This window comes from Salvelinus namaycush, chromosome 9 (assembly GCF_016432855.1).
Source record: "Salvelinus namaycush isolate Seneca chromosome 9, SaNama_1.0, whole genome shotgun sequence".
In the NCBI taxonomy this organism is placed as follows: domain Eukaryota; kingdom Metazoa; phylum Chordata; class Actinopteri; order Salmoniformes; family Salmonidae; genus Salvelinus; species Salvelinus namaycush.
In genome coordinates, this window is record NC_052315.1 from 36,429,097 (window position 1) to 36,451,596 (window position 22,500).

The following is a 22,500-nucleotide window of genomic DNA, read 5'->3' on the forward strand; positions in this document are numbered from 1 at the left end:
GTGCAACATGATCTCACATCTGCTGAGAGCGTTACATTATTTTATTTCAACTGATCATCTCTTATCTGAGATACGTGCCAGATCCCAAACAAAGACACACATTCCTTGAAAATAGACGGAGCAGTTCCGAGCCTGCTAATCATCCTTTTAACAGTTTGGCAGTCGATGTCTATTGACAGAGTCTTGTTGATTAGGTTTGCTCAGAAGCATCTGTCCATCGGCCCTCGGTGACCATTTGAAGCGCTGCAGTGTCACGTTCCTGACCTTATTTCCTTTGTTTTGTCTTTGTTTAGTTGGTCAGGACGTGAGCTGGGTGGGCATTCTATGTTATGTGTTTCTATGTTGGGTTCATTGTTAATTAGCCTGATATGGTTCTCAATCAGGGGCAGGTGTTTTAGGTTTCCTCTGATTGAGAACCATATTAAGGTAGGCTGTTCTCACCGTTTGTTTGTGGGTGATTGTTCCTGTGTCAGTGTTTGTGCCACACGGGACTGTTTCGTTTCGTTCGTTCATGTGTTCGTTCCTGTTCGTTCGTTCTTGTTTTATGTTCTCAAGTACAGGTCTGTTCACGTCGTTTATTGTTTTGTAGTTTGTTTAAGTGTTTTTCTGTCTTCGTTTAATAAACATTAAGATGTATTCACACTACGCTGCATATTGGTCCGATCCTTGCTCATCCTCAGACGAGGAGGAGGACGAGCGTTACAGAATCACCCACCAACCAAGGACCAAGCAGCGTGGGAGAAAGCAGCGGCAGAAATCTCAGGACTCCTGGACATGGGAGGAGATTTTGAACGGAGAAGGACCCTGGGCACAGGCTGGGGAATATCGCCGCCCCAAAGCTGAGCTGGAGGAAGCGAAAGCTGAGCGGCGGCGATATGAGAAGGCAGCACGGCAGCGCGACAGGTACGAGAGGCAGCCCCAGAATAGTTTTTGGGGGGGACTAAAGAGGAGTGTGGCTAAGCCAGGTAGCAGACCTGAGCGCACTCCTCGTGCTTATCATAAGCAGCACGTTACTGGTCAGGCACCGTGTTATGCGGTTAAGCGCACGGTGTCGCCAGTGCGTGCCCATAGCCCGGTGCACTATAGGGCAGCCCCCCGAAAGTGTCATGTGAGTGTGGGCATCCAGCCAGGGCGTATTGTGCCTGCTCAGCGCGTCTGGTCTCCGGTACGCAGTTTCGGTCCAGGGTATCCTGCGCCGGCTCTGCGTGCTGTGTCTCCGGGGCGCTGGGAGGGTGCAGTGCGTCCTATGCCTACGCTCCGCTCGTACCGGGCAAATGTGGGAGTGGAGCCTAAGGGAGAGGTGCGCGTAGTAGGCACTAGATCTCCAGTGCTCACCCACAGCCCGGTTCAACCTGTGCCTGCACTCTGGAGGGTCCGGGCTGGAGTAGTATTCCAGCCTGGGGGAGTGGTGCCAAGGCTGCGCACCAGAGCTCCAGTGCTCCCCCACAGCCCGGTCCTTCAGGTGCCTCCTCTTAACACCAAGCCTCCTGTAGGTCTCTCCAGCCTGGTGGGTCTTGTGGCAGCCCCACGCACCAGGCTGTCTCTCCGTCTGCTCCCTACAGGTGTGCCCGTCTGCCCAGTGCCGCCTGCACTGCTCGTCTGCCCAGAGCCGCCTGCACTATCCGTCTGCCCAGAGCCGCCTGCACTATCCGTCTGCCCAGAGCCGCCTGCACTATCCGTCTGCCCAGAGCCGCCTGCGCTATCCGTCTGCCCAGAGCCGCCTGCGCTATCCATCTGCCCAGTGCCGCCTGCGCTATCCGTCTGCCCAGCGCCGTCTGAACTGCCCGTCTGTCCTGAGCCTTCAAAGCCGCCCGTCTGTCCTGAGCCTTCAAAGCCGCCCGTCTGTCCTGAGCCTTCAGAGCCGTCCGTCAGTCAGGAGCCACTAGAGCCGTCCGTCAGTCAGGAGCCGCTAGAGCCGTCCGCCAGACAGGAGCCGCTAGAGCCGTCCGCCAGACAGGAGCAGCGAGAGCCGTCCGCCAGACAGGAGCAGCCAGAGCCGTCTGCCAGACAGGAGCAGCCAGAGCCGTCCGCCAGACAGGAGCAGCCAGAGCCGTCCGCCAGACAGGAGCAGCCAGAGCCGTCCGCCAGACAGGAGCAGCCAGAGCCGTCCGCCAGACAGGAGCAGCCAGAGCCGTCCGCCAGACAGGAGCAGCCAGAGCCGCCCGCCAGACAGGAGCAGCCAGAGCCGCCCGCCAGACAGGAGCAGCCAGAGCCGCCCGCCAGCTATGACCTGCCAGTGCCGTCAGCCAGCCATGACCTGCTAGTGCCGTCAGCCAGCCATGACCTGCCAGTGCCGTCAGCCAGCCATGACCTGCCAGTGCCGTCAGCCAGCCATGACCTGCCAGAGCCGTCAGCCAGCCATGACCTGCCAGAGCCGTCAGCCAGCCATGACCTGCCAGAGCCGTCAGCCAGCCATGACCTGCCAGAGCCGTCAGCCAGCCATGATCTGCCAGAGCCGTCAGCCAGCCATGACCTGCCAGAGCCGTCAGCCAGCCATGACCTGCCAGAGCCGTCAGCCAGCCATGACCTGCCAGAGCCGTCAGCCAGCCATGACCTGCCAGAGCCGTCAGCCAGCCATGACCTGCCAGAGCCGTCAGCCAGCCATGACCTGCCAGAGCCGTCACTCAGTCCGGTGCTGCCCCTCAGTCCGGTGCTGCCCCTCAGTCCGGTGCTGCCCCTCACTCCGGTGTTGCCCCTTAGTCCGGTGCTGCCCCTTAATCCAGTGGGGTTTATATGGAGGGTCAACATTAAAAGGAGGCCACGGAAGCGGGGATTAACTATGGTGGGGTGGGGACCACGTCCAGAGCCAGAGCCGCCACCGTGGACAGATGCCCACCCAAACCCTCCCCTATAGGTTAAGGTTTTGCGGCCGGAGTCCGCACCTTGGGGGGGGGGGGGGTACTGTCACGTTCTTGACCTTATTTCCTTTGTTTTGTCTTTGTTTTGTTGGTCAGGACGTGAGCTGGGTGGGCATTCTATGTTATGTGTTTCTCTGTTGGGTTCATTGTTAATTAGCCTGATATGGTTCTCAATCAGGGGCAGGTGTTTTAGGTTTCCTCTGATTGAGAACCATATTAAGGTAGGCTGTTCTCACCGTTTGTTTGTGGGTGATTGTTCCTGTGTCAGTGTTTGTGCCACACGGGACTGTTTCGTTTCGTTCGTTCATGTGTTCTTTCCTGTTCGTGCGTTCTTGTTTTATGTTCTCAAGTACAGGTCTGTTCACGTCGTTTATTGTTTTGTAGTTTGTTTAAGTGTTTTTCCGTCTTCGTAAACATTAAACATTAAGATGTATTCACACTACGCTGCATATTGGTCCGATCCTTGCTCATCCTCAGATGAGGAGGAGGACGAGCGTTACATGCAGGGAGTAAATGGTGCAGTCTCTGCTGATGTGTCTACCATGAAGTGTCTGCCAGACCTGTCCAAAGACATATCCTCACCTCCTGAACCCTTAGCAGACACAGACAATATAACTAACACCTTCAATAGGTGTTATAGCAGTAAAATAAAGCATAATGGGGGAAAAAGTATGAGGTATACTACAGCTGTTTAAAATGAATGTAATGAAGACACCTCCCTTCGGCAATGAGAGCTGTACCAGAGTTGACTACTTACCTGATCTTCATTGGCAATTCGTCAGCGAGGCTGACTCAGACTATTTATGCACTAGTCACTTTATAATCGTTATGCAATTAGTTGATGATGGACAAAATCGGTTGAGCAACACAGCAAACACTATGCAACTGTGCCTAGAGTGAAGAGTGTGGCTTTGGAGCTTTTCCTCACCCTCATCAGGCCCGAGGACCCCAGCAAAAATATGTCTTTTTTCACTACATTGATTTATCTGCATGTCCAGTCATTATATTTAGCCTTACAATTAAGTGTTTTACCATGTTCTTTTCAGGACAACCAGGGCGACAAGTATAACACAAATATTTTTTTCCGAAACAGTTGCATTCATGAGTTTTATTGACAAATAAGGTCTGCCAAGCAAAAACATGATAAAAAATGAATTTAAATGAAGGCTGTAAGTACAAAAATCGTTTGCTTAGTGGGAAATGAATATCCAACTAGTCAGTGATAACTGTGTGGAGTTGGGAGTTTGTGATTGCAACTATGTGAATTTATTACAGTATTATAGACACTATGTCCTGGGATGTCCTATTTATTTTTTTATTTTATTTTTATTTCACCTTTATTTAACCAGGTAGGCTATTTGAGAACAAGTTCTCATTTACAACTGCGACCTGGCCAAGATAAAGCATAGCAGTGTGAACAGACAACAACACAGAGTTACACATGGAGTAAACAATAAACAATTCAATAACACAGTAGAAAAAAAAAAAGAAAAAAAAAAGTCTATATACATTGTGTGCAAAAGGCATGAGGAAGTAGGCAATAAATAGGCCATAGGGGCGAATAATTAGAATTTAGCAGATTAACATTGGAGTGATAAATCATCAGATGATCATGTGCAAGTAGAGATACTGGTGTGCAAAAGAGCAGAAAAGTAAATAAATAAAAACAGTAAGGGGATGAGGTAGGTAAATTGGGTGGGCTGTTTACAGATGGACTATGTACAGCTGCAGCGATCGTTTAGCTGCTCAGATAGCAGATGTTTAAAGTTGGTGAGGGAAATAAAAGTCTCCAACTTCAACAATTTTTGCAATTCGTTCCAGTCACAGGCAGCAGAGAACTGGAATCTCCTATGATCTCCTATGTAGAAGAACCCCTCACCTTCTAACGACTCTTGTGTCTTGTGAGCATCATAGAGCAAAACAGATTACATGTACGTGTTCGTGAGTGTCTCAGCTTTTCATAGTTCAAACCATTTGTAAACTGCCCTTGTCTCATAAACACTGCTCTAGCTCAGCTCCTGTTAATCACACAGACCAATGGTTGGTATAGAAGTCTAAAATTTGCCGGCGCCACGGTTGGACTGTAGGAGTTTTTAAAGAGAAGAGGTGCTTACACACTAGAGCCAAGTCTTTAGGGAAAGCACAAGTGTCACGTTCCTGACCTGTTTTCTGTTGTTTGGTATGTGTTTATTGGTCAGGGCGTGAGTTTTGGGTGGGCAGTCTATGTTTTCTGTTTCTATGTTGGTTTTGGGTTGCCTGGTATGGCTCTCAATTAGAGGCAGGTGTTTGACGTTTCCTCTGATTGAGAGTCATATTAAGGTAGGTTGTTCTCACTGTTTGTTTGTGGGTGATTGTTTCCTGTGGCTGTGTTTGTTGCACCATACGGGACTGTATCGTTCGTTCGTTTTGTTTGCAGTCAGTACTTGTTCGTTCGTTCTTCGTTACGTGTAAGTTCGTAGTCCAGGTCTGTCTACTTCGTTTTGTTGTTTTGTAAAAGTATCAAGTGTTTTTTCGTGTTTGTCTTAGTCTTTCTAATAAATCATTATGTATTCACAACCCGCTGCACGTTGGTCCAATCACTACTCCTCCTCTTCGTATGAAGAGGAGGAGGAACACCGTTACAACAAGAGAGAAAAAGTGAGAGAGAAAGAGTGAAAATGCAAGAGAGAGAGAGAGAGAGAGAGAGAGCGAGAGAGAGAGAGAGAGAGAGAGAGAGAGAGAGAGAGAGAGAGAGAGAGAGAGAGAGAGAGAGAGAGAGATAAAAACAAAGACAGAGAACCCCTTACACTCCGAGGCTAAAGCTGAGTTCAGTCAGCAACAGGCATTCTGTTGAATGTGGTGTTCTCTTTCTACTGTGCTCCCTGAGGACCTCTGCTCTTCCTACACAGTCAGTCAATGATGTGTCTCCTCACAGCTTATTTGGCTAAGATCCCCAGGAGAGAAGAGGGGATAAATAAGAGTGAAGAAAAAGAGAAAGAAAGAAAGAGAGCAGAAAAAGGTGAAGGATGAGGGGAGATGATGAGGGGAAGGGGCAGAGTGGAGGTGGGAGAGGCAAGAGGGCAGAGGAGAAGAGTGAATGATGGGAGAAAGGATATGGAGAGTTTGCCATTGGCAAGAAAATTGAGAGTTTGCAAAATATAATATTATATTGTCTGAAAGGGATCAGGCTAAATCTCAAGTTAACGGACCAAATATCTCAAACAAATGTGCATATTTCAGACTCCTGTTTGACCAAGATTTCAGTATACATTTACACCAGTGGTGGGCCGTCAGGGCCAGCAAGGCCTTCTCTGCTGGCCTAAACATCATCAGAATATCTATTTTTTTTAAATATATTTTCCCACAAATATGTATTAAATTATTCCCCAGAGTAAGAATTATACTCTTAATTTCATAGCTTTCCTCTTGGTTGCACTGCTTCCAGCCCCAGGTTGAGATTTGGAGGGCTGGCCTTTATGTTAGATCTTTTATCCAATCATATTCAGCCATCATGTGTTGCCAGGGGTCTAAAATCTGCCCTCAGGCCTTCAGAATCAACAGTGCGGGCGCTTGTAGCTTAAAGTGAATGGAAATGAAAATTTAGTGTCAACCAATCAGCTTTAGAGTTGGCTATTGTACGCCTGCTGGCTGGCTCCAGTGTTACACAGGAGCCAGCTAGCAGGCGTAGTGCGTGCACGTCTTTTGATTGGATTACCAATATTGAGAAGCAGGTCCTATGGGCAGGTCTATGCAGATCCTCAGAACTAGGAAACTGAATTTGATAAACGAATTAATTTGCGTACGACTAAGCTGTTTTTTCAACCCACAATGGCGGAAGGAGGAGAAGATATCGATTTGGTCGAGGATATAATTATAACGCCATTCTCAAGACGAACTTTTCAAGAAAAGTTAGACATTGTAAGGAGAGGTCGCCCGACGCCGATGCTACAAAGCCTGTCACAGGCGGGAAACGGGTTCGTTCGCCACTTTCAAAGTTCCAACTACGAGCGCTATCAATGGCTCACAGGCTCCGAGAAGCACTGCAAACTGTACTGCTGGGAATGCCTATTATTTGCAAGTGATCGATTTGGTGTTTGGAGCCACACTGGCTTTGCAAACTTGAGTTGTCTAACCAAGGCAGCAACGAGACACCAAAGTACGGCTGGGCACTTACAAGCAATGGTGCTTTTGAAAACTTTTGGGGACACCCGAGTGGATCTACAGCTCAATGAACAATCGCGCAGGGCAACGGAGCTGCACAATGAAAAGGTGAAGAAAAATAGGGAAATATTGAAAAGACTCATTGATTGTGTCATGTTTTTGGGTAAACAGGAACTTTCTTTTAGGGGACACGATGAAAGTGCTGACTCCACAAACAAAGGGAACTACGTGGAGCTTCTTTCTTTTCTTTCTGAAAGCAACACAGATTTACAATACCACCTGTCCACTAACAAAGTGTTCATTGGGACATCCGGCAAAATACAAAATGACCTAATTTATGCTATTGCTGAAGTGATGGGAGAAGAGATCAAAATGGAGATTAAAAAAGCTCCCTTTGTTGCTGTTATGGTGGACGAGACAACAGATGTGGGAAATGCAGCACAGCTCTCACTCGTCCTGCGTTATGTGGCGGACACAGGAGTCAAGGAGCGATTTATCCGATTTGAAGATGTGACAAGCGGCAAGCGAGCTGATGACATTGCCGCTCTTATTTTCCGTTTCTTGGAGGAAAATGAATGTAGTCTGGATAAAGTTGTGGCACAGTGTTTTGATGGCGCAGCAGTCATGGCATCTGGACTCAATGGGGTGCAGGCTAAAGTTAAGGAGAGGGCACCGATGGCCTTATTCATTCACTGCTATGCACATCGACTAAATTTAGTACTGACTCAAGGAGCCTCAAAGCTTAAAGAATGCAAGGTCTTCTTTGCCAACCTCAATGGCCTTGCAGCATTTTTCTCATGATCCCCTAAGCGCACGCAACTGCTGGATGACATCTGCAAGCGTCGTCTTCCTAAGGTTGCACCAACGAGGTGGCAATATACATCTAGATTGGTCAATGCAGTCTTTGAAAAGAGAGTTGCCCTAAAGGAGCTGTTTAACCACTTACTGGAACATCATGATGACCATGACGGGGATACTGTGCTTATGGCTGATGGATTTAATGCACGTTTGGATGATTTTGAGTTTTGTTTTTTGCTTGAAACATTCAATGGGATTTTTAATTATTCGGATGTGCTTTTTGGAATTCTACAGAAACAAACTTTGGATGTACAATTCTGCCTGACAAGGGTGAACGAGTTTTGTGACACAATTGAGCGAGAGAGGTGCAGGTTCAGTCAAATCTACGATGACACAGCGCGCATCTCAAGTTTACCCAGCGCACGCAGAGGCCCACAAGGAGACCCTCGCACATACTATCAACAACTCCACAGCAATATTCTGGACAACATTCTTTGCCAGATACGAAACAGGTTTCAAGACCACGAAAAATTAATGTTTCTCTCCCTCCTGGACCCCCGGCACTTTCAGACCTACCGGAAAAAACTCCCGCAAACAGCCTTCTCCAGCTTAACAGAGAGTCACGGAACACTGTTCGACCTATCCAAGCTAAAAACAGAACTGACTGTAATGTATGCTATGACTGATTTTGAAGGGAAAAGTCCCTCTGATCTCCTTGATTTCCTTAAGCAGAAAAATCTGAATGAGGACATGGGGCAACTTTACACATTGGCATGTGTGACAGTGACTATCCCTGTGTCCACGGCTTCTGTCGAGCGGTCATTCTCGGCCTTAAAGCGAATCAAAACGTATTCCAGAAATGCTACTGGACAGACTCGGCTTTCAGCATTAGCCTCCATGTCGATAGAAAAGGACTTATTGGTGGAACTAAAACGCACAGATAGACTGTACAACAGAGTCATTGAAGTCTTCTTGAGGAAAGAAAGGAGGAAGGATTTTGTGTTCAAATAATCAGTCTTTGGTGAGTAGGCATACAATGCATGTTATTTTTTATTAAATGTGTATGTATGTTTCGCATTTTATTTCGTTAATATTAAATACCCTATATATTAACAAAATAAAATGGCAAATAGCCTATGTTGCAAATTATTTGTTTTCTTTCTTTTATTTTCAGTGAATAGTTATGTGTCTTTATCATCACGGTGAAACTGCTTTGGGTGCGACAATGCGCTGTTTAGTGAACACACTGTATTTATTTTTTTGGGGACTTAAAGCTCAAAGTTTGTGGACCAGAAATGGATAGAAGAAGAATATTAATATAACTCTGTTGCACTCGACTATGTTCTTGCCTATTAGTTGAACTGTACTGTATTGTACTCTTCCCCTGCAATTCTCTGAATAAAAATGTCAATTTCAAGGTGACGCAACGCCTGGTTATACTGCGTTTCTGTAATAAGAGGTGGATTAATTCGGGTGGGACTGTGTAGGACCTCACTGAAGGCCCAGGCCCCAGGCCCACGGCACGCTACTGATTTACACACACCATATAACTAAAGTGGATAACAGAGAAACGGGGGTATGTATTGAAATGGACTGGTGATTTCCTATCGGACTGAGGTTTATTTAAAGCATGGCAGAGGTTGTCCATTGAGATCTATGTTTGGTACAGTTGACGTCGGAAGTTTCCATACACTTAGGTTGGAGTCATTAAAACTCGTTTTTCAAGCACTCCACAAATTTCTTGTAAACAAACTATAGTTTTGGCAAGTCGGTTAGGACATCTACTTTGTGCATGACACAAGTAATTTTTCCAACAATTGTTTACAGGCAGATTATTTCAATAATAATTCATTGTATCATAATTCCAGTGGGCCAGAAGTTTACATACACTAAGTTGACTGTGCCTTTTAACAGCTTCTAAAATTCCATAAAATTATGTCATGGCTTTAGAAGCTTATGATAGGCTAACTGACATTATTTGAGTCAATTGGAGGTGTACCTGTGTATGTATTTCAAGGCCTACCTTCAAACTCAGTGCCTCTTTGCTTGACATCTTGGGAAAATGAAAAGAAATCCGCCAAGAACTCAGAAAAAAAATTGTAGACCTCCACAAGTCTGGTTTATCCTTGGGAGCAATTTCCAAACGCCTGAAGGCGGTCCGCGGTCCGCGTTCATCTGTACAAACAATAGTACGCAAGTAGAAACAACATGGGACCACGCAACTGTCACGAATCCCGCTTCCTGAGTCTGGGTTTGCCTGTGTGTCTGTCCTGGAGTGTGTTTCAGGTGTCCTGGAACGCATCCTGTCTGGTTGCCGGGCGAATTAGCTCATTGGGAGATTGATTTCACCCGCACCTGTTTCCCGTCAGTAATCTGCACACCTGTCCTGATCATCATCTCTACCCTTCAAAAGCTCTGACCTGACTTCCATTCCCTGCCGGATCGTTAGCCATGAACAGTATGTTGTGCCTGAGTACCAGACTCCAGTTGGATAGAATTTGTTTTGTTGTTTTCATTTACGTATTGCTTGCCTTGAACTTACCTCCGTTTGTTTTGTCTTCAGTTACTCACCTGGATCATTCACTCCATTCCCGCCTGGTTGACAGAGGATTCTGCTACTACATTGGATTCACCTATTTCCTCTCATCTACTCACCACCGTTGCCCGCTACGCCATCTGGATATATCTACCTTTTCACATTTCACTGTAAATAAATACTCACCTTCTTCCTACGCTCCTTGTCCTGGTCTGCTTCTGGGTTCGATCTTGAAAGATCGTGACAGAACGATCCGGCCAGTAATGAACCCAGCGGACCTGGACTCCGTTTGCCATGCCATTACCCTGCAGGAGAAGAAATTGGGACAACACAATACGGCGCTACAGGAGATAGCGAGTTCGATCCAGAATTTATCTGCTAGCTTGACACAAGTCCAGGATCAGCTCAGTTTGCAGGTGATTCATTCACCACCGGTTTCACCCATCTCACCTGCCGTGTCTGAAGCGGTTCCATTTCATGAACCCAAGGTACCGACGCCTGATAAATATGAAGGGGATTTGGGAAAATGCCGTTCGTTTCTTATGCAGTGTGGGTTAGTGTTTGATCTACAGCCCCATTCTTACGCCACTGACAAGGCTAGGATAGCCTTGGTTATTGAACTGTTGCGTGGAAGAGCTCTGGAATGGGCTTCAGCCGTTTGGGAACGACAGGGAACCTGCACGGCTTCATATCAGGAGTTCACGGGAGAGATGAGGAAGCTTTTTGATCATCCAGTCCGAGGTAAGGACGCAGCTAAACGTTTGTTCTCTCTTCGCCAAGGAGATCGCAGTGTGGCAGATTTTATGATTGAGTTCAGGACATTGGCTGTGGAGAGTGGTTGGAATGAGGAGTCACTACAAGCGGTTTTTTACAAGGGGTTGTCAGATGAACTTAAGGATGAGCTGATTTCTTATCCAGAGCCTAGTGACTTAGACAGCTTGGTCGCTTTATCTATTCGGGTTGATAATAGAGTCCGAGAGAGAAGGAGGGAGAAGCAGTGGGGTCTATCCAATCAATCTGTAACTCGGTTACCATTCGGTTCAGGAGGTGAACCAGGACGTATTGATCGTTATTCTCCACACGGGATTAGTGGAGGAGTCTTGCCACCAGATTCTGAACCAATGCAAGTGGGGCGACACGGGCTAACTAAGGAGGAGCGCCAACGTAGACGTGAGACCAATAGCTCTTTCTACTGTGGTAGATCGGGACATTACAACTCCGCTTGTCCACAGCGCCCGTTAAACTGCCCGGCTCGCTAAATTTGGGAGGAATTTTAGCGAGCCAGTTTCAATCTCTCAAGGATCTTGTCAGACCCCGTTTTCCTGCGACCCTTATGAATAAGGATCAGAGTTTTGACCTGAACGCTTTTATCGATTCAGGTGCCGATGGCAACTTTATGGATGCCGACTTGGTGGAACAGCTGGGGCTTTCCAAGGAGCAATTGCCGGAAGCCATTGAAGCAACCACTCTGAACGGCAGTAGTCTGGCACGGATCACTATGAGGACTGAACCGGTTAAGATGTTGGTGTCGGGAAATCATTCAGAGTTTATCTCTTTCTTCATTTTGTCCTCGCCCCATGTTCCTCTGGTTCTTGGTTACCCCTGGCTGAAGGAACACAATCCCTCGTTTGATTGGGTGACAGGGAAGGTAACTAGTTGGAACATTGAGTGTCATGCTAACTGCCTTAGGACTGCCTGTTCTCCTGCTGTTTCCAGTCAGGTCAGTGACTCTGCTCCTCCTGATTTGTCCCTGGTTCCAGAAACATATCACGAGTTGGGTGAGGTATTCAGTAAACAGAAGGCTCTGTCTCTTCCTCCCCACCGACCTTATGATTGTGCGATTAATCTGTTTCCTGGATCTGCCTTTCCCAAGGGACGGTTATACAGTATCTCTCGACCGGAACGTGAGGCCTTGGAGACCTACATCAAGGAGTCTCTAGCTACAGGTCTCATTCGGCCATCGTCATCACCTTTGGGAGCAGGATTTTTTTTTGTGAGCAAGAAGGATGGTTCTCTTCGACCGTGTATTGATTATCGGGGTTTGAATGAGATTACGGTTAAGAACAAGTATCCCCTGCCCTTGATGAGCTCGGCTTTCGATTCCTTACAGGGTGCTACGGTTTTTACGAAGCTTGATTTACGTAATGCTTATCATTTGGTTCGGATCAAGGAGGGGGACGAGTGGTTGACTGGGTTCAATACTCCGATGGGACATTTTGAGTACCAGGTGATGCCGTTTGGACTGACCAACGCTCCGGCGGTGTTCCAAAGTATGGTGAATGACGTTTTGAGAGATATGATTGGTATTTTTGTGTTCGTTTACCTGGATGATATCCTCATTTTCTCAAAGGAGCTTTCTAGCCACGTTCTGCATGTCAAGCAGGTCCTGCAGCGGTTATTGGAGAACCGTCTGTTCGTGAAGGCGGAGAAGTGTGATTTTCACGCCCATACAACGTCCTTCCTCGGGTACATCATATCCAGGGGAGAGATCAAGATGGACCAAGAGAAGGTTCGGGCGGTTCGGGATTGGGTCCAGCCCGGTACAAGATTGCAGCTCCAGAGATTCCTGGGGTTTGCGAATTTTTATCGGAGGTTTATCCGTGACTACAGCCGGGTGGCTGCACCTTTAACTGCCCTGACGTCTTGCACCAGAAAGTTCTGTTGGACTCCTGAGGCAGACCGAGCATTTCTGGACTTGAAGAGCCGATTCACCAACGCCCCGATTCTCTCTCAACCTGACACTTCCCGTCAGTTCGTTGTGGAAGTGGATGCTTCTGATGTGGGTGTGGGCGCCATCCTGTCCCAGCGTAGCTCCACTGACGGTAAACTCCATCCCTGCGCTTTCTACTCTGGTCGTCTTTCTCCAGCTGAAAGAAACTACGATGTGGGTAACCGGGAGCTTCTCGCTGTGAAGCTTGCCTTGGAGGAGTGGCGGCACTGGTTGGAGGGAGCGGAGCAACCGTTTGTGGTCTGGACTGACCACAAGAATCTGGCTTACGTACAATCGGCTAAACGTCTCAACGCCCGTCAGGCTAGGTGGGCCTTGTTTTTTGGACGTTTCAATTTTTCCCTGACGTTCCGACCTGGGTCTAAGAACGGGAAGGCGGACGCCCTGTCCCGGATGTTCTCTAAGACGGAGGAGAGTGGGGTCAAGACTGAGACGATTCTTCCCCAGAATGTTGTCGTGGGAGCCGTTACATGGAGGATAGAGGAGGATGTGATGGCGGCCCTTCGGACGCAGCCCGGCCCCGGTAACGGTCCACCCGGTCGGTTGTTCGTACCCGAGTCGGTCCGTTCTGCTGTCCTTCAGTGGTCCCACGCCAGCAAGATAGCTTGTCACCCTGGCGTTGCTCGGACTATGGCACTACTGCGCAGACGTTTTTGGTGGCCTGCCATGGGAGAAGATACCCGGAGGTTTGTTGCCGCATGTCCTGTTTGTGCCCAGAACAAGAGTACCAATCGGCCCAGCTCTGGGCTTCTTCACCCCCTACCTATTCCTCGGCGACCTTGGTCGCATCTGGCCCTGGATTTTGTCACGGGATTGCCCCCTTCTGTTGGGAACACAGTCATTCTGACCATTGTGGACAGATTCAGCAAGTTTGCTCATTTTGTTCCTCTCTCCAAGCTTCCATCGGCTACGGAGACGTCCGAGATCCTGGTCAGGGAGGTTTTCAGGGTTCACGGATTGCCCAGTGACATTGTGTCTGACCGTGGTCCTCAGTTTACCTCTGCTGTCTGGAAATCCTTCTGTTTGGCCATTGGAGCTACAGTCAGTCTCACTTCTGGATTTCACCCACAATCTAATGGTCAAGCGGAGAGAGCCAACCAGAAGATGGAGTCCACGCTGCGTTGTCTTGTCTCCTCTGATCCCACCTCTTGGTCATCTCAATTACCCTGGGTTGAGTATGCCCATAATACCCTTCCTTCATCTGCCACTGGGATGTCCCCCTTCCAATGCCTTTACGGATACCAACCTCCTTTGTTTCCTTCTCAGGAGAGGGATCTCTCGGTTCCCTCTGTCCAGACCCATATTCGTCGTTGCCACCGGACCTGGCATCGGGCCAGGAAGGCTCTCCTTAGAGTTTCTGACCGGTATCAGATACAGGCGAACCGTCGCCGTATTCCTGCCCCAGCTTATACGGTTGGAGATAAGGTTTGGTTGGCTACACGGGATCTTCCTCTACGGACGGAGTCAAGGAAGTTGTCACCTAAGTTCATTGGTCCGTTTGTAGTGGAGAGAATCATAAATCCTGTGGTGGTTCGACTCAAGTTGCCTGCAACACTTAGAGTGCATCCCACTTTTCATGTCTCCTGTCTCAAGCCGGTTCACCTCAGTCCTCTGTTGCCTCCTCCTCCTCGTCCTCCTCCTCCTCGGATGATCGGAGGTGGTCCTGTCTACACGGTGCGCCGCATCATGGACTCCAGACGGCGGGGTCGAGGGTACCAGTTTCTAGTGGACTGGGAAGGATATGGTCCAGAGGAGAGGAGTTGGATTCCTCGGCGACAGATTCTGGATGACGACCTGATTCGTGACTTCTACCGCCTCCATCCTGGCGCTCCAGGTAGTCCGCCCGGTGGCGTTCGTCGGAGGGGGGGTACTGTCACGAATCCCGCTTCCTGAGTCTGGGTTTGCCTGTGTGTCTGTCCTGGAGTGTGTTTCAGGTGTCCTGGAACGCATCCTGTCTGGTTGCCGGGCGAATTAGCTCATTGGGAGATTGATTTCACCCGCACCTGTTTCCCGTCAGTAATCTGCACACCTGTCCTGATCATCATCTCTACCCTTCAAAAGCTCTGACCTGACTTCCATTCCCTGCCGGATCGTTAGCCATGAACAGTATGTTGTGCCTGAGTACCAGACTCCAGTTGGATAGAATTTGTTTTGTTGTTTTCATTTACGTATTGCTTGCCTTGAACTTACCTCCGTTTGTTTTGTCTTCAGTTACTCACCTGGATCATTCACTCCATTCCCGCCTGGTTGACAGAGGATTCTGCTACTACATTGGATTCACCTATTTCCTCTCATCTACTCACCACCGTTGCCCGCTACGCCATCTGGATATATCTACCTTTTCACATTTCACTGTAAATAAATACTCACCTTCTTCCTACGCTCCTTGTCCTGGTCTGCTTCTGGGTTCGATCTTGAAAGATCGTGACAGCAACAGTCATACCGCTCAGGAAGGAGACGCGTTCTGTCTCCTTGAGATGAACGTACTTTGGTGCAAAAACTGCAAATCAATCCCAGAACAACAGCAAAGGACCTTGTGAAGATTCTGGAGGAAACAGGTCCAACAGTATCTATATCCACAGTAAAACGCGTCCTTTATCGACATAACCTGAAAGGTTACTCAGCAAGGAAGAAGCCACTGCTCCAAAACCGCCATAGAAAAGCCAGACTACGGTTTGCAACTGCCCATGGGGACAAAGATCATGCTTTTTGGAGAAATGTCTTCTGGTCTGATGAAACAAAAATAGAACTGTTTGGCCATAATGACCAACATTATGTTTGGAGGAAAAAGGGGAAGGCTTGCAAGCCGAAGAACACCATCCCAGCCGTGAAGCACGGGGGTGGCAGCATCATGTTGTGGGGGTGCTTTGCTGCAGGAGGGACTGGTGCACTTCACAAAATAGATGGCATTATGAGGGAGTAAAATTATGTGGATATATAGAAGCAACATCTCAAGACATCAGTCAGGAAGTTAAAGCTTGGTCGCAAATGGGTCTTCCAAATGGACAATGACCCTAAGCATACTTCCAAAGTTGTGGCAAAAGGACAACAAAGTCAAGGTATTGGAGTGGCCATCACAAAGCCCTGACCTCAATCCTATAGAACATTTTTGGGCAGAACTGAAAAAGTGTGTGCGAGCAAGGAGGCCTGCATACTTGACTCAGTTACACCAGTTCTGTCAGGAGGAATGGGCCAAAAATCTCCCAAATTATTGTGGGAAGCTTGTGGAAGGCTACCCAAAACATTTGACCCAAGTTGAACAATTTAAAGGCAATGCTACCAAATACTAATTGAGTATATGTAAACTTCTGACCCACTGGGAATGTGATGAAAGAAATAAAAGCTGAAATAAATAATTCTCTCTACTATTATTCTGACATTTCACATTCTTAAAATAAAGTGGTGATCCTAACTGACCTAAGACAGGGCATAAAATGTCAAGTTTTGTGAAAAACTGAGTTTAAATGTATTTGGCTAAGGTGTATGTAAACTTCCGACTTCAACTGTATCACAGTCCATATGTGAACAGGAAACTCCTCCACTGTCTTTTACAGTACCCCCAACACATACCATCCCTACATACACCACAACACCCAGAGGAGTTTCCTGTTCCACTGCCCTAAATTGCTCAGGCCCCAAAATACCAGACAGCTGCTGCAGACAGTCAGCTCACACACACACACACACACACACACACACACACACACACACACACACACACACACACACACACACACACACACACACACACACACACACACACACACACACGGGCTTCTGGTCCCCACAGTACTAGTTAAACACGTCCACACACACACACGGGCTTCTGGTCCCCACAGTACTAGTTAAACACGTCCACACACACACACACACACACACACACACACACACACACACACACACACACACACACACACACACACACACACACACACACACACACAAAAGCATTTGGATGTGAAATCAGAGCTGAGAGGAATGGAAGGCAGTGTGGCTCCACAGATGTGAGCCTGGAACGGGTCAACATTGATGTTTAATACACAACAAATATAGAGGCTGTGAAGCAACCTTGAGATTGACCCAAAATGGACACCTATAGGGAGACTCCAGTGGATTGATATGGGATGGCATGCTGCCAGGGGTGGCGTGCATGCTGGTTTATGGGTAATATTTGTTTTTTGGCCAACCATATTCTGCACAATAAGTGCATTCTGAGCCCAGTGTGTATCAGACAGAGCAGCCACACATTGGATGTGGGGTATCAGTCAATATTGTTTGTCCTTTAAAGGCTCCTTGTGTTTCAATGGTAGTGTATTACCTCTCCTAAGGTCTTGTTACTGTGTGTGAACTGTGAATGGAGTGGGCAGTAAGGCAAAGGGGTAGCAGGGCAATAGGACAGGGGTCAGAGATTGTCATACCAGCACCTCTGTAGGAGAAGTTCCCAGCTCCCGTGACTGATCTTTTCTGCCCTGAATAACAATGATGTCAGCCTCTGGATCCACATCAAAGCTGCATATACAACATGTGCCTAAACCTCATACACATTAGTTTCATGTTTGAGCACATCTCACGGCAGCACAACATCAGGGATGGAGAAACCAGATACCAATTACATGATAGCATAGAAACCACGCATACCACACTGAAATCCGCATGGCCAGCCAAAAGCTTGGAAGAATTACTTACGTGGGGAGTATACTGTCCCAGGCTGTAGACCAAGGAGACCACCAGGCTGTAGTTTCAAGGAAACCACCATTGTCCCAGTGCCCAAGAAAACCATGTGACATGCCTAAATGACTATTGCCCTGTCGCACTCACCCCAGTCATCATGAAGTGCTTCGAGAGACTGGTCATGGCCCTCATTAAGGCCAGCACGTCATAAACACTCCAAGTTGCCTACCGCTCCAACAGATCCATGGACGATGCCATTTCCATTGTGCGGGATGGGGGGGGGGGGGACGTGAGCTCCCCTAAATGCAACAAAAGTCTAACTTTCGGGGGGTCTCAAATGTAACCATTCTCCTACAGTGGCTTGCGAAAGTATTCACCGCCCTTGGCATTTTTCCTATTTTGTTGCCTTACAACCTGGAATTAAAGTAGATTTTGGGGAAGTTTGTATCATTTGATGTACACAACATGCCTACCACTTTGAAGATGCAACATATTTTTTATTGAAAAGCAAACAACAAATAAGAAAAAAAAACTGAAAACCTGAGCATGCAGAACTATTCACCCCCCCCCCCCCCCCCCCAAAGTCAATACTTTGTAGAGCCGCCTTTTGCAGCAATTACAGCTGCAAGTCTATTGGGGTATTTCTCAAAATCTTGGCAGATCTAGCCACTGGGAATTTTGCCCATTCTTCAAGGCAAAACTGCTCCAACTCTTTACAGTTGGATGGGTTCCGCTGGTGTACAGCAATCTTTAAGTCATACCACAGATTCTCAATTGGATTGAGGTCTGGGCTTTGACTAGGCCATTCCAAGACATTTAAAAGTTTCTCCTTAAACCAGTTGAGTGTTGCTTTAGCAATATGCTTAGGGTCATTGTCCTGCTGGAAGGTGAACCTCCATCCCAGTCTCAAATCTCTGGAAGACTGAAACAGGTTTACCTCAAGAATTTCCCTGTATTTAGCGCCATCCATCATTCCTTCAATTCTGACCAGTTTCCCAGTGCATGCTGATGAAAAACATCCCCAGAGCATGATGTTGCCACCACCATGCTTCACTGTGAGGATGGTATTCTCAGGGTGATGAGATGTGTTGGGCTTGTGCCAGACATAGCATTTCCCTTGATGGCCAAAAGCTCAATTTTAGTCTCATCTGACCAGAGTACCTTCTTCCATATGTTTGGGGAGACTCCCACATGCCTTTTGGAGAACACCAAATGTGCTTTCTTATTTTTTTCTTTAAGCAGTTTCTTTTTTCTGGCCACTCTTCCATAATGCCCAGCTCTGTGGAGTGTACGGTTTAAAGTGGTCCTATGGACAGATACTTCCATCTCCGCTGTGGAGCTTTGCCGCTCCTTCAGGGTTGTCTTTAGTCTCTTTGTTGCCTCTCTGATGAATGTCCTCCTTGCCTGGTCCGTGAGTTTTGGTGGGCGGCCCTCTCTCGGCAGGTTTGTTGTGGTTCTTTCTATTTTTTAATAATGGATTTATTGGTGCTCCGTGGGATGTTTAACATTTCTGGTATTTTTTTATAACCCAACCCTGATCTGTACTTCTCCACAACTTTGTCCCTGACTTGTTTGGAGAGCTCCTTGGTCTTCATGGTGCCGCTTGCTTGGTGGTGCCCTTTGCTTAGTGGTGTTGCAGACTCTGGGGCCTTTCAGAACAGGTGTATATATACTGAGATCATGTGACAGATCATGTGACACTTTGATTGCACACAAGTGGTCTTTATTTAACAAATTATGTGACTTTTGAAGGTAATTGATTGCACCAGATCTTATTTACCACTTTTCAGTTTTGTATTTTTTGAAAGAAGTAATTTTTTTATTTCACTTCACCAATTTGGACTATATTGTGTATGTCCGTTACTTGAAATCCAAATAAAAATCCATTTAAATTACAGGTTGTAATGCAACAAAATAGGAAAAACTCCAAGTGGGATGAATACTTTTGCAAGGCACTGTATTTAAAAAAAAATGCAATTGGTAGTGCTACGGTGGTAAATATTAAAATTAAAGCTTATTCCAAATTAAACGAACACCCCCACCTCACTGTCAGGGTTTAAACCAGTGACAATTGGTACAGGTTCTTTCAATTTGGGCTCCCGAGTGGCGCAGCGGTCTAAGGCACTGCATCTCAGTGCAATAGGTGTCGTTACAGTCCCTAGTTTGAATCCAGGCTGTATCACATCTGGCTGTGATTGGGAGTCCCATAGGGTGGTACACATTTGGACCAGCGATGTCTGGGTTTGGCTGGGGTAGGCTGTCATTGTAAATAAGAATTTGTCCTTAACTGACTTGCCTAGCTAAATAAATGATAAAACAATAATTGTATTCATCTCTCAACTCTGCCTCTCTCACTGTCTGTTTTGAGCTTTCACTAGCACACTTGCAACATTGTATTGACTGTGTACATTCTGCTAGCTAACTTGCAACATTATCAACTGGGCCCTCACAGTTTCCTGTGGAGGTGAGCTCGGGACAGACAGCTGTATTTCTGCCCCAAAAATGTGTCAGCAAGATGCATCAATTAATTCAGGCTACAAAAATGTAGGCCTAATGACAATCACCGAATATCATTACACTGTTGGGTGTTTTGTAACAGATGTCTCAGTCTCTTCATCAAATGGCCATGCAATGTTTGGATGCTGGAATTATGATGTTTTCATCTTGACAATCAGATGAAAACATCATGACTGGTTGTGTTCATGACAAAATAAAAGGTAATACATGTTTACTGTTAAAATACATGTCTTTACTATTAGGCCCATAAAAAAATTGAAAGTTTCACTCCCTTACCGTTAGGCAGACGGTATCGAAGCATCAAGTCTCAGACCAAAAGGCTCAGAAACAGCTTCTATCCACAAGCCATGCTTGAAATGGACCGACCGACTGCACTGACTCTCCGCAACCTTAGCAAACATGCACACACACACACACACACACACACACACACACACACACACACACACACACACACACACACACACACACACACACACACACACACACACACACACACACACACACACACAGTTCCCACCAGCTTCTTGCCCACAAAAGTGTTACTATCCGATGTATGGGCTATTCAGGTGTTGAGCTGTATGCCTCACGGATGTGTGTTTGTAGGGCAGTAAGACATATCTCTTTGCTTTGTATAAGACTTGCCAAAGCACGACCCAGAAGACATGTACTGCCATTGAGGCTTGGTAAACAGTCATTAGCTGCGCCAAATACATGTCACATGCGCCAAATACAACAGGTGTAGATTTTACCGTGAAATACTTACTTACAAGCCCTTTCCAAACACTGCAGAGTTAAAAAGTACAAAGAATTATCTAAATAAAAAAAGGAAATAGTAACACAATAAAATTACAATAACAAGACTATATACAAGAAGTTCCGGTACCAAGTCAACGAGGTACGTAGTTGAGGTAATATGTACATGTACAGTTGAAGTCGGAAGTTTACATACACTTAGGTTGGAGTTGTGACTACGGTGGGCATTCTAGTTTCTTTATTTCTATGTTTTGTATTTCTATGTTTTGGCCGGGTATGGTTCTCAATCAGGGACAGCTGTCTATCGTTGTCACTGATTGGGAATCATACTTAGGCAACGTTTTCCAACCTGTGTTTTGTGGGTAGTTTTTTTCTGTTTTGTGTCTGCACCAAACAGAACTGTTTCGTTTTGTTCTCACTTTGTTATTTTGTTTCAGTGTTCAGTTTGAATAAATTATCATGAACACGTACAACGCTGCGCTTTGGTCCTCTTCTTCAGACGAGCGTTACAGAACTACCCACCACCAAAGGACCAAGCAGCGTGGCCAGGAGGAGCAGGGATCCTGGGCCCGGGAGAAGAGAGAGTGGAGGACATCTTGGACATGGGAGCAGGTTATGGCAGGGGACAAGACCCTGCCATGGAAACAGGCGGAAGTAGCGAGGGAGGAACAACAACGATACCAGGAGTCACGGCAACGAAGCAGGCACGAGAGGCCTTGGCTGAGTCAGGTTGGAGACCTGAGCCAACTCCTCGTGCTTACCGTAGGGAGCATGGTACTGGTCAGGCACCGTGTTATGCGGTGGAGCGCACGGTGTCTCCAGTGCGCGTGCACAGCCCGGTGCGCTACAATCCAGCTCCCCGCATCGGCCGGGCTAGAGTGGGCATCCAGCCAGGACGGATGGTGCCGGCTCAGCGCATCTGGCCGCCAGTGCGTCTCTACGGCCCAGGATATCCTGCGCCGGCTCTGCGCACTGTGTCTCCGGTGCGTCTGCACAGCCCAGTGCGTCCTGTGCCAGTGCCCCGCCTTTGCCGGGCGAAGGTAACCATCCAGCCAGGACGGGTTGTGCAGGCTCTATGCTCGAGACCTCCAGTGCGCCTCCACGGCCCAGTGTATCCGGTGCCTACTCCAAGAACCAAGCCTCCAGTATGTCTCCCCAGCCTGGTGAGTCCTGTGCCTGCTCCCAGAACCAGGCCTCCTGTATGTCTCCCCAGCCTGGTAAGCCCTGTGGCAGCTCCACGCTGTATACTCCATGTTGTATACTCCAGTGATGATCCATGTCACGAAGCCTCCAGTGATGATCCATGGCACGAAGCCTCCAGTGATGATCCATGGCACGAAGCCTCCAGCAACAATCCCCAGTCCGGAGACTCCAGCGACGGCCTCCAGTCTGGAGCCTCCAACGACGGTCTCCAGTCAGGAGCCTCCAACGACGGCCTCCAGTCTGGAGCCTGCAACGAGGGTCCCCAGTCCAGGGTCAGCGACGAGGATCCCCGC

General features: G+C 47.5%; 1 protein-coding gene across 1 annotated transcript in view; it reads left to right on the forward strand.

The window, feature by feature from the left end:
* The window catches only part of LOC120054025 (inactive serine protease PAMR1-like), a 68,999-nt gene that overhangs the window by 443 nt on the left and 46,056 nt on the right, over window positions 1–22,500 (forward strand). The gene's annotated exons all lie outside the window — the stretch shown is intronic.